Source organism: Melitaea cinxia, chromosome 25 (genome assembly GCF_905220565.1).
Source record: "Melitaea cinxia chromosome 25, ilMelCinx1.1, whole genome shotgun sequence".
Taxonomy (NCBI): domain Eukaryota; kingdom Metazoa; phylum Arthropoda; class Insecta; order Lepidoptera; family Nymphalidae; genus Melitaea; species Melitaea cinxia.
The window spans coordinates 4,134,204-4,156,876 of record NC_059418.1 but is presented as its reverse complement, the minus strand read 5'-3'; the positions used below and the strand labels follow the sequence as shown (position 1 = coordinate 4,156,876).

Genomic DNA, 22,673 nt, shown 5'->3' with positions numbered 1-22,673 from the left:
AACCTCTAAAATTATCAGTGTTTCTCTACTATATTATGCATGTATTATGTATACATTTAAAACAACGCAACGGATTTTGATGTGATTTTTTTTATTAAGAGTAGGTACAATCCAAGTTTAAATGCGGCAAATTCAAATGGCCACTTTTTCAGTATATGAACAATGCATTACAATCTCATTTTAATTTTGTCGAATAATACAAATTGAATCGGATCTTCTCAATGAAGTCGATTTTTTATTATTATCATTTTTTCTTTTTATTATTCTTTTTTAATTATGTTAATTAAATTTAGTCCTTTTTTGTATTTAGCATAAAGATACCGGAACTCTGCAAAGTACGTTTGCAAATGGTAACAACAAATTTGGTTCTGTATGTATACATAAATGTGTTGTTGATAACAGCATTACTAAGTTTTTTTTTTCATCTAACATTACAGGATATTGTTGGAGGGTTGAAGATCATCTGATCTGAATCACTCGAGACTTTTTTTAAATCATTTCATCTATTTATACATATACTAGCTGTGCCCGCGGCTTCGCCCGCGTTTAAATTAGTGTGTCACAAAGTTTTTCCGGCAAACTTCCAGTGAAACTCTCATCAAAATCGGCTTAGCCGTTCCATAAACTTTTCTCTTGCCAATGGTGGAGCCCTCTCTCGTGTGGTGAAACCGCATCAAAATCCGTTCAGTAGATTTTGAAGGAATCGATCACATACACTTTTGGGGACTTTATTTTATAATACACTAACTATTGCCCGCACCTACTTCCGCGTGGTTATGAAGATATGCATTACTATTAAGATGTTTAACGCAAATTATTTTTTTATTTCAGTCACTTGAAATGCTTATCAAACTGAAAAACTTTTTAAAAGGCACAATTTGTATAATTTAATACTTATTTTTAAAAAACCTTTCTATACACCACATTTTTAGTTTTATTTTCAGGCTGTATATGTTTCATACAAACTATCAACCCCAATTAAACCCCCTTAGCGGTGGAATATCGTAAAATCCGTTCTTAGCGAACGTCTGCTAACTATAATCTACCTCCCTGCCAAACAACAGATAAAAATCTGTGTCCAACCTGGATGGATAGACCATCCAGCGGTTTTTGAGTTCTCGTGATGAGTGAGTTAGTGACCTTTCTCTTTTATATATATAGATTACGATGCATTATTTGGACACCTCCTCACCATCTATAGAGCATATATTTTAAATTTCAAGTCTCTCACTTCAGAAACAAAAGACTTTCATACAAACTTCCGATCCCCGTTTTATCCCCTTAGGGGTCGATTTCCGTAAAATCAGTTCTTAGCGGATGTCTAAGCTTTATAAGGAACCTACCTACCAAATTTCAACTTTGTAGCTGTTATAATTTCGGAGGTTTCGTGATGAGCGAGTCAACCTACCATCCTCCGTTTTAACTCCAAAAGAGAGTTGATTTCTAAAGATACATTATTTGGACACCTTCTCACCATCTAAAGAGCGAACATTTTAAATTTAAAGTCTCTTACTTCAAAAACATAGGACTTCCATACAAAATTTCAAACCCCGTTTTACCCTCTTAAGGGTCGAATTTCGTAAAATCTGTTCTTAGCGGATGTCTACGCCCTATAAGGAACCTATCTGCTAAATTTCAAGTTTGTAGGTGTTATAGTTTCGGAGATTTTGTGATGAGTGAATCAACCTACCATCCCCCGTTTTAACCCCAAAAGGGAGTTTATTTCTAAAGATACATTATTTGGACACCTTTTCATCATCTATAGAGCATACATTTTAAATTTCAAGTCTCTTACTTCAAAAACATAGGACTTTCATACAAACTTCCAACCCCCGTTTAACCCCCTTAGGGGTCGAGTTTCATAAAAACCGTTCTTAGCGGATGCTTACGTCTTATAAGGAGCCTACCTGCCAAATTTCAAGTTTGTAGGTGTTATAGTTTCGGAGATTTCGTGATGAGTGAGTGACCTTTCGCTTTTATATATATTATATATTATTATTATTAATATAGATTATAGATAAAAGCGAAAGGTCACTCATAACGAAATCTCCGAAACTATAACACCTACAAACTTGAAATTTAGCAGGTAGGCTCCTTATAGATCGTAGACATTCGCTAAGAACGGATTTTACGAAATTCGACCCCTAAGGGGATAAAACGGGGTTGGAAGTTTGTATGAAAATCCTATGTTTTTGAAGTAAGAGACTTGAAATTTAAAATGTATGCTCTATAGATGGTGAGAAGGTGTCCAAATAATGTATCTTTAGAAAATAAATCCATTTTGGGGCTACAACGGGGGATGGTAGGTTGACTTAGTCATCACGAAATCTCCGAAACTATAACACCTACAAGCTTGAAATTTGGCAGGTATACTCCTTATAAGGCTTAAACATCCCTAAGAATGGATTTTACAAAACTCAATCCCTAAGGGGGTAAAACAGGGGTTGGTAGTTTGTATGAAAGTCCTATGTTTTTGAAGTAAGAGACTTTAAATTTGAACAAAACTAAACAGAATAAAGAACAGAACAGAATAGAACAGAACAGAATAGAACAGAACAGAATAGAACAGAACAGAATAGTAAAGAACAGAATAGTACAGAACAGAATAGAACAGAACAGAATAGTACAGAACAGAATAGAACAGCAAAGAACAGAACAGATTAGGATAAGAACAGAACAGAACAGAATAGACTAGAATATAACAGGATAAGAACAGAATAGAATAAGAACAGAACAGAACAGAAGAGAACAGAATAAGAACAGAATAGAATAGAATAAGGACAGAATAGAATAGAATAAGAACAGAACAGAAGAGAAGAGAACAGAATAGAACAGAATAGAATAGAACAGAATAAGAACAGAACAGAATAGAACAGAATAGACTAGAATAGAAAAGAATAAGAACAGAACAGAATAGAACAGAACGGAATAGAATAATATACCTTTCATGATATTTCACATAATCGTGATATACCTTTTTAAAATCCTTGTATTGTGCCCTTCAATTTGATACCCATATTGTAGTATTCGAGAAAAAATTTTTTTTTTCATTAACTACAATGGCTTCGCGCAGCCGCCATGTTTGATTTTTTTTAATGTCACCTATCTTATCTAATATGTCCCCTAAAACTGACCATAATTTGAAGTCTAAAGGGTTGAGGTCTGGGCTAGATCAGGGCCAGTCTTCAACTCTTATAAAGTCCGGAACGTTGGTTTCAAGCCGGGCTTGGGTAGTTCGTGCCTTGTGACCGGCTGCAGAGTCCTGCTGGAAAGTCCACGGTATATTTTTAAAAAGTGTATTGCTGAGAGGTTTCACAACGTGATCCAAGACTGTATCTTGATACACTTTGGCTGAAGTTTTCACTCATTTTTCACAAAAATGTAGTTTAGTGACCCTTGATAAGACACGCCCCACCAAACCATCACTGACGCAGGATGATGACTACGTTGCACCTTTCCGACAACTTGAGCAGCTTCTTTAGAACTGTAAGTGTACACTTTATCATTTTGCTTATTGTAGTGTTCTTCGATCGTGAAAATTTTTTCATCGGTAAAGAGGATATTTCTGGGCCTTTCACCTACGTATCACGACAGAAGGCGTTTTGATCGATCCACTCTCTTTAATTGTAAAGATTGATTTAGGGCATGTCGTGTATATCGGCGATAAGCACCGAGCTTCAGGTTTTGTTTTATGATACGCGACAGAGTCCTAGCGGGAATCTCTCTCGATAAGATTTTTTGCTTCCTAATGGGGTTTCGACGAATTCTGGCTTTAATAGCATTAACAGCCTTTGCAGTTCTAACAACACGCGGCCGTCCCAATCTTTTCTGGTCTTCGACAGATGAAGTGTTGCTGTATCTGTTGATAGTACGATATAAGAACATACGGCTGATACCAAGCTTTTGAAGTGTCTGGAATATGATCGACGGCTCTATACCCACTTTGTGCAAGGCGCATGTAAGTCGATATTGTAATTTGATAATGAACACGAAAAAATATGTGAAATGGCGCAAAATCGAAATAAGTTTTTAAAATAATATACGTGTTCCAATTTCAAAATAATTAAAAAGTTGAAAAAAAAAAGTTTTTATGTAACAGTATTTATGGCCAGACTAGTTATGTATGTATGTACTAACACAAAAGCTAATATAAATTAAAACAACATATTTAAATAGAAAAAATACTATTTATTAAACAACTTTTTACATAAATTTTATATTTAGTATTTATTTACACAGTAAACGATCTTAACCTAACTTATTATATTGCACCTTCGGTGCAACAAAGTCAAAAATAGCCAAACTGCAAAATTGAGGTAAGTACCTATGCCAAATTGTCTCTGAATCATGCCTATACTTGGGGCAACAATAACATCCACAAAAGTATCTCAAAATTTTACTAGATGAGGGGGCTTTGTGGTTATTGGCGGTTCTTCCATGGGTTATGGGCCGACAACGTCTCATTGGACAGTAGTGCCCTCGTCCGCGAGTGTTTGACGTACGTTGGAGCTACAGCCACACAACGGAATTTATGACCATTTTTATTCTCACTTATTGGAGCGATAAAAACGTATCTATTTTTAATACCTCAGTTATTTTTTATAAATTACAAAAAATTTGGAGCTACAAAGGTGTTTGTTACAAACGCTTTTTTATTGATCCAACATTATATATCCGCGACTTGCAACTACAAAATCACTAACTAGTGTTTTTTAGGTCCATTAATATAATTATTTCAACTATTCTATTGGATCTACAAAGTTTTAAACTCTAAAAATGTTGTAAAGGTCCAATATTAGTATTTAGAATGTGATAATAATAAAAAGAATTGTGATTTTAATACCATTTTTCGTAGCATAAGTACTAGCTGCTTAGTTTAAAAACAACATTGAGGCATTCTTACTCCGTAATCATTCTCATTCAATTATTCTAACGGAGTGGGCCTGTGTGCTGCCAGCCGACTTCGAGGTGATCAGCACAAGCAGGCTAGGTGCTCTGCGCGAGTCTGCAGTTGGTAACTGCAGGAAGAAGAAGCTACGGAGTGCCAAACTCAGAAAGGCTGAGTCCACTCTTACCGCATGGCAGGAGCGTTGGGACATGTCGATCCATGGGATATAGTGGAGGGTCATGATCCGTGGGAGTTATACCGGTTTTTCCCAAGATGAAGATTCGCTTCAAGGCGTCTTGGATCAAGACTGATTCCCCATATCTTGACAGGTCATGGGTGTTTCAGGGGGAGGCTTCACAGAATGAAATTGACCGCTGTGGGGTCATGCTACTGCGGCGATGCCGCTGAGGAAGACGTACACCACACACTCTAGGCATGTCCTCTGTACAAGGATGAGCGTACAAAATTACTGGACGGCATCAAAGTCTAAGAGGTGGGACTGGTCTACTATCATGATCTTGAAGCTTCGGCGGCATCCTTTGGTCGACTACGGGATTTCGCGCGGCGATGGGACATAATAGAAGCGACCTCGAGAAGAACGGAGGCAACGAAGCGCAAACCAAAAACAGTAGAGAAGACCATCGCAGATAGCACAGCGCACTGTCGACAGACACCGAAGGCGTTTCTGTAACGTCCGCCCCAAAAAAACCCGAAAGGGGAGAAGGACTAAGGCAGAAGAAGATAAGATACAAATATCTCACTCGACGAAGACCAAAAACTGACAAATGGGGGAAATAAATCGTGTAAAAGCAATTGTAACTTATAAAATCATTACATAATTTATATAACAGAAAAGCTTTTTGCGAGATTAGAGTACTCGTATTTCCTTAATTTGAAAATTATCGTGAAAATCAATCGCATAAGTTACTTAATTTACTTCTCGACAAGTAAAGTAGTAGGCGTCACTTTCCCTGCTATCGGACGAGGCAAGTGCACTTTCCGCTGCATGCTCCGCCACCGCCAGGGCGAGCGTTTTACGACAACGCATGGGGGTGACGGAGCACGTAGCCAGGCTAGTCCCTGGGTTCTCTGCGGAGTGGTGCGACACCCTTCGAGCTTGGGGGTGTAATCCAGGTTGGCTACGGTTGAGATACCGTAGTAGTCCCGATGGGTGGTCTTCGAGCTTGCTTGGAGTCCATCAAGTCTAGCGGTTTTCTTCGGTTGGGAACTAGCGAAAACCGTGGGCGAGCCCGGTGGCTGGGTTTGCGGCCCGGCCACATAAGGGAATCTTACCGTTGCAATGAATCCAAATAAAGAGAATTTGGACCGCCCCGACCTCCCACAGGAGTCGGGGAGCACGGTCAATCCCTCCCCGGTGGCTCGACCCGGCACTTCCGGCGGGAGTGTTGGGCGGGCGCCTGGTTGGACCTGCCCAGTTTGTGGGCGTACATTTGATACCAAGACGGGGCTCGGTGTTCACAAGCGTAGAGCCCCTCCCGTCGAAGCCAAGTGCGGAGGCCGCTCCACTGCAGGTAAAGCGCAGGTGGTGAGGAGGAGCTGTCGCTCATGGCGAGGACCGAGGCGCAGTTTACGGTGGATACTGGGAAGTATTCGAACGTAGACCTGCTCGCCAAATTGCCCCAACTCCAGAGGACGTTGGAGGCGATTAAGGGACAGCGGCGGAGTGTGAAGTACAAAGGGCTGGTGAAAGCCTGCCTGGAGGAGATAGCGCTCTCGTCGTCTGGCCCAGCGAGTAGGGGTTCGATATCGGAACAGCCCCCGGAAACGCGGCCCCTGGGACCGCCGGACGGCAGCACTGAAGTCCCACCTGTCGTGGACAAACCGGCAGAAGCAGTCGAAGCCTCACTAAGCCCGGAAGCAGCGCAAGCCCTCGAATCCCTGCTCCTGAGAGCGGAGAGGCGCAAGCGATGCCAGGGACGTGGGGCCAAGGCCGCAAAGCGGTCCCGCCGTACATCTCGGACTGACGACGACATCGCGCCGGTTTCGATTTCAAACCGCAAAAGAAGGCGAATGGAGTACGCACGGATGCAGGAACTGTTCCGGAAGTGTCCGAGTCGTGGAGCAGCCGAGGTAATAGACGGCCACGCCCGGGTCGTAAGGCACACCCTCGAGGATCTGGAGACCTATTGGCGACCGGTTCTCGAGGAGGTGTCGACCGCCCTGGGACCAACGCGGAAAGCGCTCGATGCCCTGACGCGGGGGGAAGTGGCCGACTATTCCGGGCTATGGGCGCCGATCACGGTCGAGGAGGTGAAGGCGTCCTGTGTTGACTCGCGGACAGCGGCAGGGCCGGACGGAATACGTTCGGAGGAATGGCGCGCAGTTCCCGCTCCATTGAAAGCGGAAATATTCTCGAACTGGTTAGCCAAAGGCGCTATTCCAGATCCGCTGCGACAGTGCATCTTTGTGCCGAAAAAGGACATCCCTGCCGGCCCGGGCGACTATCGACCAATCTCGGTTGCGTCGGTACCGCTCAGGCACATGCACGGCATACTGGCCAAGAGACTGCTGCGCTGTTGCCCCCTGGACGCGCGTCAGCGCGGCTTTGTGAGTGCCGATGGAGCGCTGGAGAACACTGCCGTGCTAGACGCGGTGCTGGGAGATAGCAGGAAGAAGCTGAGGGAATGCCATGTGGCGGTCCTCGGCTTTGCCAAGGCGTTCGACACAGTGTCGCACGGGGCATTGCTAGAATTGCTGAAGGCCAGGGGCCTGCCCGAGGGTTTCCTCAGTTATCTGGCTCACATGTACGAAACGGCGCAAACCACCTTAGCCGTTAATGGAAAGAACAGCCGTCCTGTGAAAGTGGGTCGAGGGGTGCGTCAAGGAGATCCCCTATCGCCGGTACTTTTCAACATGGCGATGGACCTAATTCTTGCGTCGCTGCCGAAGGGCGTCGGCTACGGGCTGGAAGGCGAGAAAGTAGCGGCACTGGCCTACGCCGACGACCTAATCCTCGTTGCGGGATCGAAGGTGGGGATGCAGGAATCCATCGACTGTGTTGTTGAGGTCGGGGAGATGATGGGGCTACGGCTGAATACCAGTAAGTCTTCCGTTTTGTCGATGGTGCCGGATGGGAAGCGCAAAAAGCACCACTACCCAACCAATCGGATGTTTACGGTGGGTAGGTCAAAATTGAGGAAGGTGACGAGCGTGGAACGATGGTGCTATCTAGGTGTCGATTTCGAATCAGCCGGAACGGCGATGCTCGAGCTACAGGTGCGTAAGGCCTTGGACAACATCACCAGGGCGCCTCTAAAGCCGCAACAACGGCTCGAGATAGTGAGGGGTCATCTGATTCCGAGGTTCATCCATGGCCTCGTGCTCGGAAGGATCTCGGACGACAGACTCAGAATGCTCGACATCGAAGTCCGGGGCGCTGTGAGGAAGTGGCTGAGGCTGCCGATTGACGTGCCGAAGGGGTACTTCCATGCGGAAGCTAAGGACGGTGGCCTAGCGATCCCGTCGCTGCAGGCGGTCACCTCGGAACTCATATTACGGAGATACGGGGGCCTTGCCTCGTCGCGATGGGCTGCTGCGAAGGCCGCCGCAAAGTCTGAAAGAATTCGGAAAAAGCTGAGCTGGGCCCGGAAGCAAGTCCGAAAGTTCACCAGGGACCACCCGGTGTCCAATTTAACATCTGTGTCGCAGTATTGGCGTGAGATGCTTCACGCGTCGACGGACGGCCACGAACTTCGTGAGTCGTCTCGGAATCCGGCCTCCACTAAGTGGATCAGGGAGCGATGCATGGAGTACAGCGGCCGGGACTACGTGCAGTTCGTGCACTGTCACATAAACGCCCTTCCCTCCCGAGTCAGGGCCTCGAGGGGTCGTAGGGTTGGTCGCGAGTCGGAGTTGAGCTGCCGTGCCGGTTGCATGGTCAGGGAGACAACGGCTCACGTCATCCAACAGTGTCACAGAACGCACGGCGGCCGCGTCAAGCGTCACGACTGCGTCACAACGTTTATCGCAGAGGCGATGACCGGGAAAGGGTGGAAGGTGATACTGGAACCTCGCTTCACGACCTCTATAGGGTGTCGGAAGCCCGACATTATCGCGTCAAGAGATGGTGTGGGAGTGATTGTCGACGCGCAGGTTGTCTCCGGTCAGAGGCCGCTGGACGATGCTCACCGTGAAAAGCGCCGCAAATACGGGAAGCACGAAGAGCTAGTCCAGTTGGTCGCTGAAAAACTAGAGCTGCCTTGTACGAAGAGCGTCCGATCTACTTCTTGCACGATTTCTTGGCGAGGTGTGTGGAGTGGAGCGTCCCTTAACGAGATGCAGAAGCTCCTCGGGCTCAATAGGGCAGTATTCGAGACTATACCTGGCATGGTATTAAGGGGCTCGCACATGAACTGGACCAGGTTCAACCAGATGACCGCCGTCGCGGCGGAAGCGTCGGACTGAGCGACCGGGGTCCTGTGGTAACAAGATAGGTTTACACAGGACCTATGTGGTACCGGACTCGAACGACAGTCTAACAGGTCGTTGCTACACAGATTCCCCGCCAAACCACCTGCGTACCGCAACTAACATCCAACCTGTGCAATGCCACCTGGGCTTTGTCTCTAGATACGGGAGTGGGGAACAGCTGGTCACTCCCGTGGCCTAAATATCTCATTATGAGACGCTTAGCACGAAGTTGGGAGGCGAAGGCAGGCGGCGGAATAGCCAAATGTCTCGTCATCTAATTAGTGACGCGCATGAATGGATTAACGAGATTCCCGCTGTCCCTATCTACTACTTCGGTGACAGCCGTCAACCGTGCAACATCGTTTTTGTAGTGCTCCGTATTTAAAAATCCGTTTTGTGGTTTTTCTCGTGTGTGTTACGAAAATATTGTGATTGCCATGTGCGATAGATCCTGGAGCGTCGATTGTCGTTGAAAACGCTCAAATCCGCCCAGGGATCGCCGGGAAATAAAGGGATAAAGGACCCATAAACTTGACAATATAGTGCGTGGACACATAGGTTAGTTTAGTTTAGTTAGTGACATTTTCCAGAGTATTCCCGAAATACTCTGGAATCGGTGAGTGTGGTATTAGGGACGCGTGGATACAGTGAAAATTGCTGGAAATATCAACGGATTTCCGGGATCTCCGTGGATTCATTTTCTCCGGAAACTGCGTGCAACCACAAGGGGGTAGACTGACATTTGACTCTTGTCATCTGTCACGTCCAATTTATATTATTTGCCTTACTAGTATATTAATCTGTATTATTTATGTTATTTTAAATTACTTTATTACATTAGTATTTTTAAGTTACCTGGTTACATGGCCATGGCCAGCCATAGCCATATAGACATCTATCTGGCTGTAGCCATATATTTATTAGTTACATTATAGTTAGTAGTATTGTAGTTTAGAATAGTTTGTTTTAGCATAGCAGTAGGTGGAACATGACAGACTCCGACGAGGGGGGGGGGGGCCTCCCAGTAGAACGCCGCTACCTTTTCGCCCGCGTGTCTCGTTGCTGCGAACGCCGCCGACTCCGAAAACATATCACACGAGTGCGGGGGAAGACTCAGAGGTGACTCAGGCAATAGCCAGCGCGACCGCGAGAAGGGTTTACGACGAAGTTATGCAGGCGCTGTCGCCGCCGAAGGGTACTCCCGCGACCACCTTGCCAGGCCCATCCAAAAGGGTATTGTCTCCGGAGGAGATGGGGGCGCAGAAGAAGCTGCGAAGACGACAGGGGAAGCAGTGTTCGGCAATTAAAACGACTCTCACTCTTCCTGGTGAAGTGGACGTCAGCGCTGTGGACCCGGGGACACCGGGGACTGCGGATTTCCGCACACCGTGTTCTACAGACGACGAGGATGGAAGGCGTGACGCCCCCGACAGCAGCATGGCCCACAGCACGCCGCGTGAACTACTGGCGCTAGCTAGCAGCGCTGCGAAGCATATCGGGGACATTATCAAGTCTCCGATCGCAAGGCTTAATAAAGCAGACAGCGCTAGCGTGACACAGAATCGTAGCGCATATGGCCATAGCCATATCGGAGGGAGAAAAGGCTATGGACATCGCGAAAGCTCGAGCAGTCTCTCTGCAGTCATGCCTGGAGGAGGAGAAGGCCAGATCAGCAAGCGCCGAATCGAAAGTTGGTCATGCTGCGGCCGCCATTGCCGCATCAGCTGGGAGGCAGCCGTCCTATGCCGAGAAGTTGAAGCAGCAATCGGGACCGGTGGTCGCGGTGTACCCCACCGATAAAGACGTAATGAAAACAGCTGAGCAAACGAAGACCATATTGAAGACCTCCGTAGCTCCCGCCGCTCTCAACATCAAAGTGGACAAAGTCAGAAGGCTTGCTGGAGCCGGGGTCCTCATTCAGACGAGAACCCGGGAGGACCTAGAGAGGCTGAAATCGGCTATCCCACCCACACTTAGGGCATCGGAGCCAAAAAAGCGACAGCCATTGGTGGCCATTGGCTCTCAAAAATTTGGAGGGCAAGGCGAGTGACTTCGAGGGCATCATGAAGGCTCTCCATGAGCAGAATTTTAAGGACGACCAGTCATGGACCTTTACAAAGATGATGGCTAGCTGCAAGTTGGCCTTCTTTAAAAACAGATTCGGAGGCGAGAGAACCACCGTGGTCATGGCGTGCGACCCAAAACTAAGAAGGTTGTTGCTAGACAAAGGCAAAGTTTATATAGGGTGGGAAATTATTACTGTGGAGGATTTCACCACAGCAATCTGTTTCCGACGGTGCCAGCTCTACGGCCATGGCGAGGTATCCTGTAAGGCGGAAGCCCCGACGTGTGGCAAATGCGGCGAGGCGGGACACAAGGTAGAAGAGTGCAAAGCCCAAACGTCGAAGTGCGCCACATGTGTCAAGTTCGGCCACACTAAGGAGGCCACCAGTCACAAGACAGCAAGTGCAGAATGTCCAGCCCGTCGACACGCAGAAAGGAGAATGGTAGAGCGCACTGAATACTGATGGCGCAACCACACATCACCGTCGGACAGATAAACCTGGCGGGAGCTAGAACGGCCACCACTGAGTTGCCCCTAGTCGCCGAGGAAATGGGGCTGGACGTCGTTCTGATCAAAGAGCATTACCCTAGCTCCAACATCATACATTGTGATAACAACGCAAAGGCGGGGGTATACCTGCGAAGAAAGGATGTCGCATGCGCGGTACTCAGCCACCTATCCAATAGGCACTGTATGGTGTATACATAAGAAGAGTAGGTTTATGTACACTCGTCAAACAAATTAAAAAAAAAAATTGGCAATCGACGTGTGTGAAACAAAATGTAGCAAGAGGCAACTGATATATTATTGCGCATGCTGAAAGCGAGGAAGGATTAGTACCAAATGCCTTATTAATTTTCAGTAACACAAACAAAAATGAAGACTTACCACTCCACAATGAATAATACTAACTATAATAAATGTATATATATAGTAGTAGTACACATCACACACACATTTCAATACACATTTTTATATCTTATTCAAATTATCAATCATTTATAAAATACTTTTTTTTTAGTTTTTTTTTAAACTTGTTAACAATTATTTACCATAAAACGTTTTATTTCTTACAAACAGTACGTATTCAAATTATCAATCGTTTATAAAACTTTTATTTAATCAGTATTTTTTTAAAACTAGTTAACAATAATTATTAACCATAAAACATTTTATTTCTTACAAACAGTATGTGTTCAAATTATCAATCGTTTATAAAACTTTTATTTAATCAGTATTTTTTTAAAACTAGTAACAATTATTAACCATAAAACGTTTTATTTCTTACAAACAGTACGTATTCAAATTATCAATCGTTGATAAAACTTTTATTTAATCAGTATTTTTTTTAAACTAGTTAACAATTATTAACCATAAAACATTTTATTTCTTACAAACAGTATGTGTTCAAATTATCAATCGTTAATAAAACTTTTATTTAATCAGTATTTTTTTTAAACTAGTTAACAATTATTAACCATAAAACGTTTTAATTCTTACAAACAGTATGTGTTCAAATTATCAATCGTTAATAAAACTTTTATTTAATCAGTATTTTTTTTAAACTAGTTAACAATTATTAACCATAAAACGTTTTAATTCTTATAAACAGTACGTATTCAAATTATCAACCATTAATAAAACTTTTATTTAATCAGTATTTTTTTTTAACTAGTTAACAATTATTAACCATAAAACGTTTTATTTCTTACAAACAGTACGTAGTGTATGTGGTTTAATTTAATCATTTTCGCTTGTACACAATCTGTATAATATACAAATAACATATAAAACAAACATTAGAGTCATACATTGATCTATAAGTACTATGTTTCACATGTGTATTCTTCACAATGGTCTGGGAAGCTGATAGCTCTGCATTGCGGACATATTTTCTTAAAACGCAGTGATTGTAACCAGCATACCTGAAAAAATTATTTGAAATTTAATATAATTTTTTTTTATTTGATGTTTACACTTCATTATTCTTTTTCTTTTCATCGTAACATACTTAAAAGCCTACTGTTAAATAATAATTGTGTTTGCTCGCAAACGAAAACAAAAACCGACTTCAATTACATCGACGAGTAATACAACGTAGATCGACGAAAAAATAGTCAAGTAACTACGCGTTAACAAAGATTACTCAAAAAGTAGTGATCAGATCTCAATAAAATTTATATGTGACCACATGACAAACATCAGCTTTCGATTAAATTAAAAATTATCGAAATCGGTACACCCAGTAAAAAGTTATTGCGGATTTTCAAGAGTTTCCCTCGATTTCTCTGGGATCCCATCATCAGATCCTGGTATCAAACTAGGGATATCCCTTTTCCAATAAAAAAAGAATTATCAAAATCGGTACATCCAGTAGAAAGTTATGCGGTATAATACAACGTAGGTCGACGAAAGAAGCGTCAAGTAAAAACGCATTATTAGATATAACTCGAAAAGTAGTTGTTAGATCTCAAATAAATTTAAATGGGTCCAATTGGCACACACCACCTTTCGTTTAAAATAAAATTTGTCGAAATCGGTCCACCCGGTCAAAAGTTCTGATGTAACATACATTAAAAAAAAAAAAAAAAAAAAAAAAAAAAAAAAAAAAAAAAAAAAAAAAAAAATACAGTCGAATTGAGAACCTCCTCCTTTTTTGGAAGTCGGTTAAAAATATATTTATTTATATAAAACTAGCTGACCCCACAAACGTTGTTTTGCCATAACACAAAATTTCAAATATTTTTCGCAATTTGATCGCAGCACCAACTGTCGGGCCAAACTGAAATTGAAATAGAATAATATTTAAAATTTAATGCTGCGATGGTAGTACAGTCTACCGGATCCAATGTAAAACATTCCAAATTTAACAACTACTTATAAATGAAAAATCTAAACTATCCTCGAATCCCCTTGAACTAACACAAAAAATTTCATCAAAATCGGTCCAGCCGTCTTACGGAGGAGTTCAGTGATATACACACGCACACAAGAAATATATATATATATAAATATTAGTACCTGGGTGACCGAGCTTAGCTCGGTATTTTTATTTATTATTTATTTATTATTTTACACTTTATTGTACACCAAAGAAACAAAATAAGCAAGCAACATTAGCAATAATCAGCGCTGCGCATTGGGCCTATTAGCACGTGTACGTAATCTTGCGAGTGAATTTCCAGTGCTTCTCAATATTTCTTGAAATTGGTCAAAATAATTATTATCAAAAATAAAGTGCAGCGTTTGTAGTTCTATTTACACTGATGGGGTGTACTGCAACGGTTGCCAACGTAATATGGACTTCTCCTGTGCATCGATTTCTGAAGCCGGTTACCGTAAACTCGGTCCCGATCGTAGAGCGGGTTGGAGGTGTCCGCAATGCAAGCTGGCGTCCGTAAGCCTTAAGCCAGCCAAAGGCTCCGAATGTGCTCCCCCCGGTGCCGTTAGTATTGAGATGGTTCTATCAGAGGTACAAGATCTAAAAGGTCAGTTCAGTAAGCTTTCAGAGATTCTCGAAGATGTAAAGTCAATCAAGAATGAAATACTGAATCTTAAGGAGTCCTTCGAGTTTAACAGTGCCAAGCTTGAAAGCTTGGAATCTAGAGTATCAGATGTCGAAAATCAAGTTGCTAAAATACATCAATCCGAATTAAAACTCTCAGAGGATGTTGCTTTACTTAAGAGGGATAATACTAACCGTGAGCAGTGGTCGCGTTTGAATAATTTAGAAATCAAGGGTGTTCCGCTTAAGACAAACGAGAACCTGTTCAATATAATTGAGGACATTTCAAAAATAGTGGGATACGCATTTCCGAGGACTCAGATTAATTACGTCGCTCGTGTTCCGACACATGGATCGAAAGACAAGTCGATTATAGTTAGTTTTATTAACCGATATATTAAAGAAGAATTTATCGCTGCATCGCGAGCTCATAAACGCATAACAGAAAAAGAAATTGGGTTTGCAGAAGATCGTTTTATATATATTAATGACCACCTTGTCCCGGAATTGAAGAAATTATTGACTAAAACTAAAGAGCTCGCTAAGAATAAAGAATACCGTTATGTATGGGTTAAGTATGGTAAAATACATGTAAGAAAGAATGACAAGTCTCCTGTTCAAATTATCTCAAAAGAATTAGATTTAAACAAACTTCTTTAATTTGTATTTTATTGTATGTATTTAGTATTATTTTTCTTTTATTTATTGTTTAAAAATTGCCAGACATAGTTTGAGAATCTATGTTTTATTACCTGCTTGCCGGCCGGGCGTCTATTGTTTAACCCGTCCCTCAACGACGAATCTATTTAACATATATCTATCGTCTTCGCACTTATTACATTTTATTGTCAACACCTCTTTGCTTCTAACTTACTACCCGCACTATTTAATTTCAAAGTACCTCATAGTGTTTTTGTTTGGTGTGCTGCTATTTTGCACCGGACATAATCATATACTAAATATTCTACGGGTTATAGCTGTTATAATTTATACAATATTATGTTTAATCATTATAATTATTATGTGTCAATGCAACTACTGGTCACCTTTTAGTAGATTATGGTAAATACTTCATTAATTAATATTTATTATCAAAACGTTCGGGGATTGCGCAAAAACTACGGTATTCTATCGTAATGTATGTTTATGTTCGTACGATATTATTATGTTGACTGAGACTTGGCTTCTTGACAGTATTTTTAACACAGAAATTTTCGATGGACGTTATATGGTATTTCGTAGGGATCGCGATTACAGCTCAACGGGGCAGACTAGGGGAGGTGGTGTGTTAATCGCAGTCCGCCGCGACTTGCTGGTCACCCCCCGGCCTGAGTTCCACTCGAGTGCGGAGGATTTATGGATAACGGTAACATATAGGACTGGTACTTTTGAACGCAAGTTGCACGTCTGTGTTCTTTACTTATGTAACCAAAATCAGGGCTTATCATTCTCACAACAATTGTGTAATTATTTCTCATGTGTTACTCGAATTTATATGGAATACCCAAATGATCAGTATTTGATTGTTGGGGACTTCAACCTCAGCGGAATTTTATGGATACCGTCTAACGATGACGACAGTAACTCGTTTAACCCCACCAACTACTATACCGAGGCCGAGACGTTCCTTATAGATGAAATAAACTCCTTAAATTTAAAACAATATAACGGTATCACGAACGACTATAAAAGAACGCTAGACCTCGTTTTATGTAATGTTTCTGTCACCGTATGTGACGCCAGTGCTTGCGCGTTGGTACCTGTCGATCAGCACCACGGCGCATTAACCATCGAAATGAGCACCGTTTGTTGTCCCATTCTGAACCGTCCTCGGTATAAGAAGTATCTATACCATCGCGCTAATTATAACGAAATTAACTCAGAACTGTTAAACATAAGCTGGGATTACATTGTTTCGGCTGAATCTATAAATGACTCTCTTGCGCACTTCTATAGTGTGCTGGACTCAATAAAAGATAAACATGTTCCCGTCAAATTATCTTCCAACGAAAGACATCCTAAGTGGTTCTCCCGAGCGTTAATCAAAGTTCTAAAAGAAAAATCTAAATACTATAAAAAGTTTAAGACGTATGGTAATAGGTCTGACGAAGAATCTTTTCGGATTCTACGTACTAGAGCCAAAATCTTGGAACAGGAATGTTACACCCGATACATGCGATCTATTGAAAGTTCAATTACAGAAAATCCGAAATACTTTTGGTCGTATTATAAATCAAGGTCGAAGTCTGCAGCCATGCCAAGTGTTTTGGAATACAATAACGATTTACTCAATACAGGTGAGGCTATTTGCAATGCCTTTTCCTCGTTTTTTCACTCAACGTTCCTCGCTTCTAGTACTTTCTCTCCTGACTTAAGTGAAGTCACGGCAGTAACCACTCCAAGTGTCTCAGATATTTCAAGCATAACGGTGTGCCCGAAGATAGTCGAAAAGATGCTGCTTAAACTAGATGTTTCTAAGTCGGCTGGACCTGATAAAATACCTGCTTGTTTTTTAAAAAAATGTGCAGTATCGCTTGCATTCCCTGTCTATCTACTATTTAAACGTTCCCTCAAAGAGTGTGTTGTGCCAAATATATGGAAGTCTGCCTATATATCACCTGTTCATAAAAAAAGCAGTAAACAAAAAATAATAAACTATAGGCCTATCTCAAAACTCTGTATTTTAGCAAAGTTATTTGAGAAAATTGTTTATGATCAGATTTATGCAGCGCTCCAGGGGTCTTTTAGTCTCAATCAACACGGCTTCTTGAAGGGTCGGTCAACTGTTTCAAACTTAATTCTTTTTAATGATTTTTTATTGGCTGCTATGGGGGATGGCGCTCAGGTAGATGTAGTCTATACTGACTACAGTAAAGCATTCGACCGGATACACCACAGACTCCTCCTAAACAAGTTAGATCAGGCCGGTATTAGAGGTGACCTGCATAGATGGTTCTCTTCGTATATAGATAATCGCTCTCAGGCGGTCATTGTCAACAATTATATATCTGGTTGGGTGACCATTCCGAGTGGAGTACCTCAGGGATCGTTGCTTGGTCCATTGTTGTTTGTAATTTTTGTTAATGATGTTAACTCCTGCCTCCATTCGTCTCAATTGCTCTGTTTCGCTGACGAAATGATGATATTTTCCAGAGTCGTAAGTGAGGATGATGCCAATAATCTACAAGCTGATCTCCTGAGACTTGAGGATTATTGTCGCAACAATCTCTTGGACTTAAATGCCTCCAAATGTAGTGTTATAACGTACACCAGGAAGAGAAACATTTTAATCTGCGATTACACTTTGAATGGTCAAACACTTCAGAGAGTGAGTTCTATTAAGGACCTTGGAGTAATGCTAGATTCTAAGCTTCTGTATGATACTCACATCAACAGTATCATAACCAAAGCGTCTAAGGCTTTAGGATTCGTGATGCGAACTTCTGTGGATTTCAATGAAATCAAAACTATAAAAATATTATACTGCTCACTAGTCCGCAGTCATTTGGAGTATGCCTCCGAGGTCTGGAACCCCAAGTACGGTACATACATCGCGCGTCTTGAGAACATACAAAGAAAATTTATTAAATTCATATGTTTCAAATCCAATCAACCATATAACTCGAAGAACTATCTGCAACTCTGCAAAAAATTTCATATTCTCCCACTTGAACTAAGACGTGAACTTAGTGACTTAATCTATCTTTTCAAAATTACAAATAACTTAATTGATTGCCCTGATCTTTTAGCCAAAGTCTCTTTAGGAGTTCCTACTAAACTTTGTAGCATATATTTTTATTAGCACGTAGTTTCGTTCCTGCTGATGTATAATAGCACAGTTATGCACTAGCGTTGCTATTTACTTTTTCTAGGCGACTGATTTAATTTTTTGGAATACCCTCGTATCGTATTACGTTGCGGTGCATCTTAGGGGGTAGTTGTGTCGCGACAGACTGGGTTTGCTGTATATAAGGCTCAGGACGTGTGTTGCGGGCCCTTTTTGCTCTTTTCCTTTTTGGGTTGGTTTCTCTCGCCGTCTTAAGATCTGAGTGCAATTAATTGTGGGTGAGGCATTGTAGTTCTTATAGGTTTAAGCTTTGCTTTAGTGTAAGGTGATTTTGTGTGTTTTGAAGAAAAAAAAAATTAAGATTCTGTAGGATTTTTTTTACTCTCTCTCTTGTGTCTCGTGTTAGGAGTTGTGGGTGACTCTCTAACCTAGCAAGCAATTTTTCTACACGTAGCAACTTTTTCGTAATAATCCGTTAGTGCACACACCACTAGTTTCCACAAACTATATGCAAAATTCATTTGTCTGGCGGGCGGGTAGTAAGTTTAATGCATATTCTAAAAAATTTGACTTAGACTTATTTAACACTAGCTGTGCGGCTGCAAGGAACCTAATTAGTAATTCTTTCTTTAATAAGTAATTGTGTAGTTTTAGAATTTTTCATATGCATAGTTTTAATGTGATTGTTTCTACTAGTTTGACTGCACCTAACTGTTTACTTACATCATTTTACTAACCACATTTTGTAATCTATACGTGTTATTGTTACTACGGCTTATATGTAGCGTAAGTTTTCTTTTTAATATTCTGTGACTACCAGTGGGGAACTATTGGTAGCTTTTTATTTCTATAATTTTGTACATTGTATTTCTCAGCTGTTGTTCCTCCCAAAAAATAAATAAATAAATAAAAATAATTTGTAGAAAAAAAATGTACAAAAGGCGGCCTTATTGCTTAAGAGCAATCTCTTCCAGGCAACCTTAGGGCAAAGGAGATGATATATTGATGGTGTAGGTGTAGTTTAATTTTATAAAAAAATAATAGGAAACAACTCAATAAATAGACATACATACTTACATAGAATAATTTGTTTTTGTAAATCGTGTTTCTTGGAAATCATTATTTATAAAATATGAACAATATTTTTTTTACCGACAATGATAAAAAATATAAGTTAATATATAAAAAATCAAAAATTAAATAAAAATAATTTAAAAATTATAAGAATATAATATGAATAATATTTTTCAATTTTACATATATTATTAAATAAAAAATAACGAGTGCAATTAGAAATAAAAAAAAGAAATAATAATCGACCAAGGATTTGAACCATGGTCTTTTCGATCGCGACTGGTCGATTACCCATCTGAGCTATTACAACTTTACTGACGGTTGCGAAATTTACCTTCGTATTCTAACAATATTTTTTCATTGTCTAAAAACTGGGATAAAACGCCAATCCTTTATTTATCTCCCCCGAAATTCCCTGCATACTAAATTTCATGAAAATCGTTGGAGTCGTGTCCGAGATTCAGATTATATATGTATATATATACAAGAATTGCTCGTTTAATAGTATAAGATATTATATTTTCGAAATAAAAAAATGCAAAATGGATCTAATAATGCGTGTCTACTTGACTATTTTTTTTTATTGTACCTACGTTGTTGTCTACGTACTTGTCTATGTAATTTAAGTCAGTTTTATTTCTCGTTTGTGAGCAAACGAAATAATTATATTTGCGAGCAAACACAAAAATACCTTTTTTGATGTAACATTTGTTCGGAGATCACTGAAAGTGTGACAACGTGACGTCCCTCTTAGATTGAGGGGTATAAAGGGTAAAATTTTGTGTAGTTCCTAAAAGAAATGTTTTTTCTATGAAAATTATTTAAATTTATACTATACTAGCTTTTACCTGCGGTTTCGCTCGCGTTGAATATTTTAAAATAAATAGTATCCATGTTACTTCTAATACCTCCAAGAATATGTGTACAAAGTTTCATGGTGATCGGTTAAGTAGTTTTCGCGTGAAAGCGTAACAAACTTACATTCATATTTATAATATTGGGATTAAATAAACACTCAGTTTTTGTCGAATAATACAATCCCCAGTGGCTTTGACCAACGTCCTTAAAAAATTAAAAAAAAAAAATTGTTTCGTGATTTCAATGTATTGTATATATACTTATGTAAATATATTTATTGTAGTCCTTACCTCACAGTTGACCTGCGAACACTGGATCACGACATACGGGGTAACAAATGGCCTCTGGCATAAGACACATTTTCCCTGAACACAAAAACATATTATTTATATATTATCATGACATACAAATCACATATACAAGACATTGTATATGCACAATAAGGAAAAATTTAATATACTTGGGTTGTTTGTAATGAAAATAGCACAAAAACTACTGGATTTTAAAAATTCTTTTACCACGAGAATACACTTCTCGTTCGTCTTAACTCCCAGGGAAAAGCATGAGGTGAGAAATTGACACTTTATATGACTTTATTTATTGTACACCACCACCACACACTGTATTTTGATACAAAATTGTGAAGTAAAAAGGAAAGTGCAAAATGAGGCGGTCTTATCACTTGATCGTGACTTCCTTCAGGTGATGTTAGGGTTACAATTTAGACGAAGACCAAGAGGTAGTTGGTGTAATATAATCGTTAATCTCACAGAAAAAGGTACATACTATAAAAAAAATACAACTATGTCATATTAAGAGAAATAAAAAATTTACCGTTTTGGACCACTTTCAGTGGCCTCTAACAAATATTACGGCACAAAAGACCCTCTCCTATAAAAAATATATGAAAAAATCTTCCCCCTGTCATATCTCGTCACGCTTAGCTAAGAACCCCACATTATAATATTAATTTTAGTATATTTTTAAAACTTCTTTACGCATGCTTAACTTGGAGAGTAAGCTGGCGAATGCGTAACGAAAGCGTTACGAAAAGTGCGATAGGGTGAGGCGAACGGAAGTTGAGAGGGAGATATGAAGAGTGAAGATAGAAAGAGAGTTACGTTTCGTAAGTTTTACTTCAGCCGTGTGGTCTAAAGCATTTCTGTATTAATCTGTCTTATTTTATTATCTTTATCGTCGTATGAGATCTTAGATTGTCGCCAAAATAAAATTAGATGTAAAATTCTCGTCGACGGCTGCGACCCCGTCACTTCCTGGTTGTCTGGTGTCTATCGTGACATATTAAATTTGACAGAACAAATAGAACTATCCTATTCGATGCGGTCATTCGGAAACAACATAGAAACTACATTGCGCGTACATACATTTCGGCGAATATATTCATATAGATGAGTGTTTAGAACACTTACATCAGGCCCTATCCTCGATGGCGAGCATTGCGGTGGTCCGTACAGCTCAGTGTCCTCGTCGCTGTCTACCACCTGGAAAACGATAATTATAATATAAGTTATTAATATTCACAATTATATTATATTATATTATAATTCAAAATAATTCAAACTGAATACAGGAACGATAAGTATTTGTGAAGTGAGTGTCAGCGAGCGTGCATGTGTTCATATGCCGGGACACGTGTTCGTGTGGGAGTGTTGCGTGCGTGTTGCGTGCGTGTCACGTGCGTGTCACGTGTGTGTCACGTGTGTCGCGTGCGGGTCGCGTGTCGCATGTCTCGCCTCACCAGCACTCGGTCGCTGGAGACGCGGAACACGGCGGTGGCGGGGCGCGCGTCGCATGCCGCCACGCGCACGCGCCTCTCTCTCGTCTCGCCGTTCTGATCACACACATTTGTAACAGTTACTCCTTCAGAAACGATAAGGCGTAGCCATGGTGTGAAATAAGTACTGGGAGTAAAATCGAGTGAAACGGTAATTTAAACCTGCCTTTAGAGTGGCCGCGCAATGTCTCTTGCGAGAGATAGATGCTATATTTTTGAATATCACGGCAACCAAGTTAATAAGGAGTAAACTCCGATCGAACTATGCTC

At 40.9% G+C, this 22,673-nt stretch overlaps 1 long non-coding RNA gene across 1 annotated transcript; it reads right to left on the bottom strand.

The window, feature by feature from the left end:
- Positions 1-12,592: 12,592 nt before the first annotated feature.
- LOC123666179 lies at positions 12,593-22,421 on the bottom strand. Its single transcript, XR_006745165.1, has 4 exons — positions 22,368-22,421; positions 22,039-22,110; positions 20,899-20,973; positions 12,593-13,309 (listed from the first exon to the last, which is right to left on the bottom strand). It is a non-coding gene; the product is annotated as an uncharacterized LOC123666179 (long non-coding RNA).
- Between the last annotated feature and the right edge of the window lie 252 nt (positions 22,422-22,673).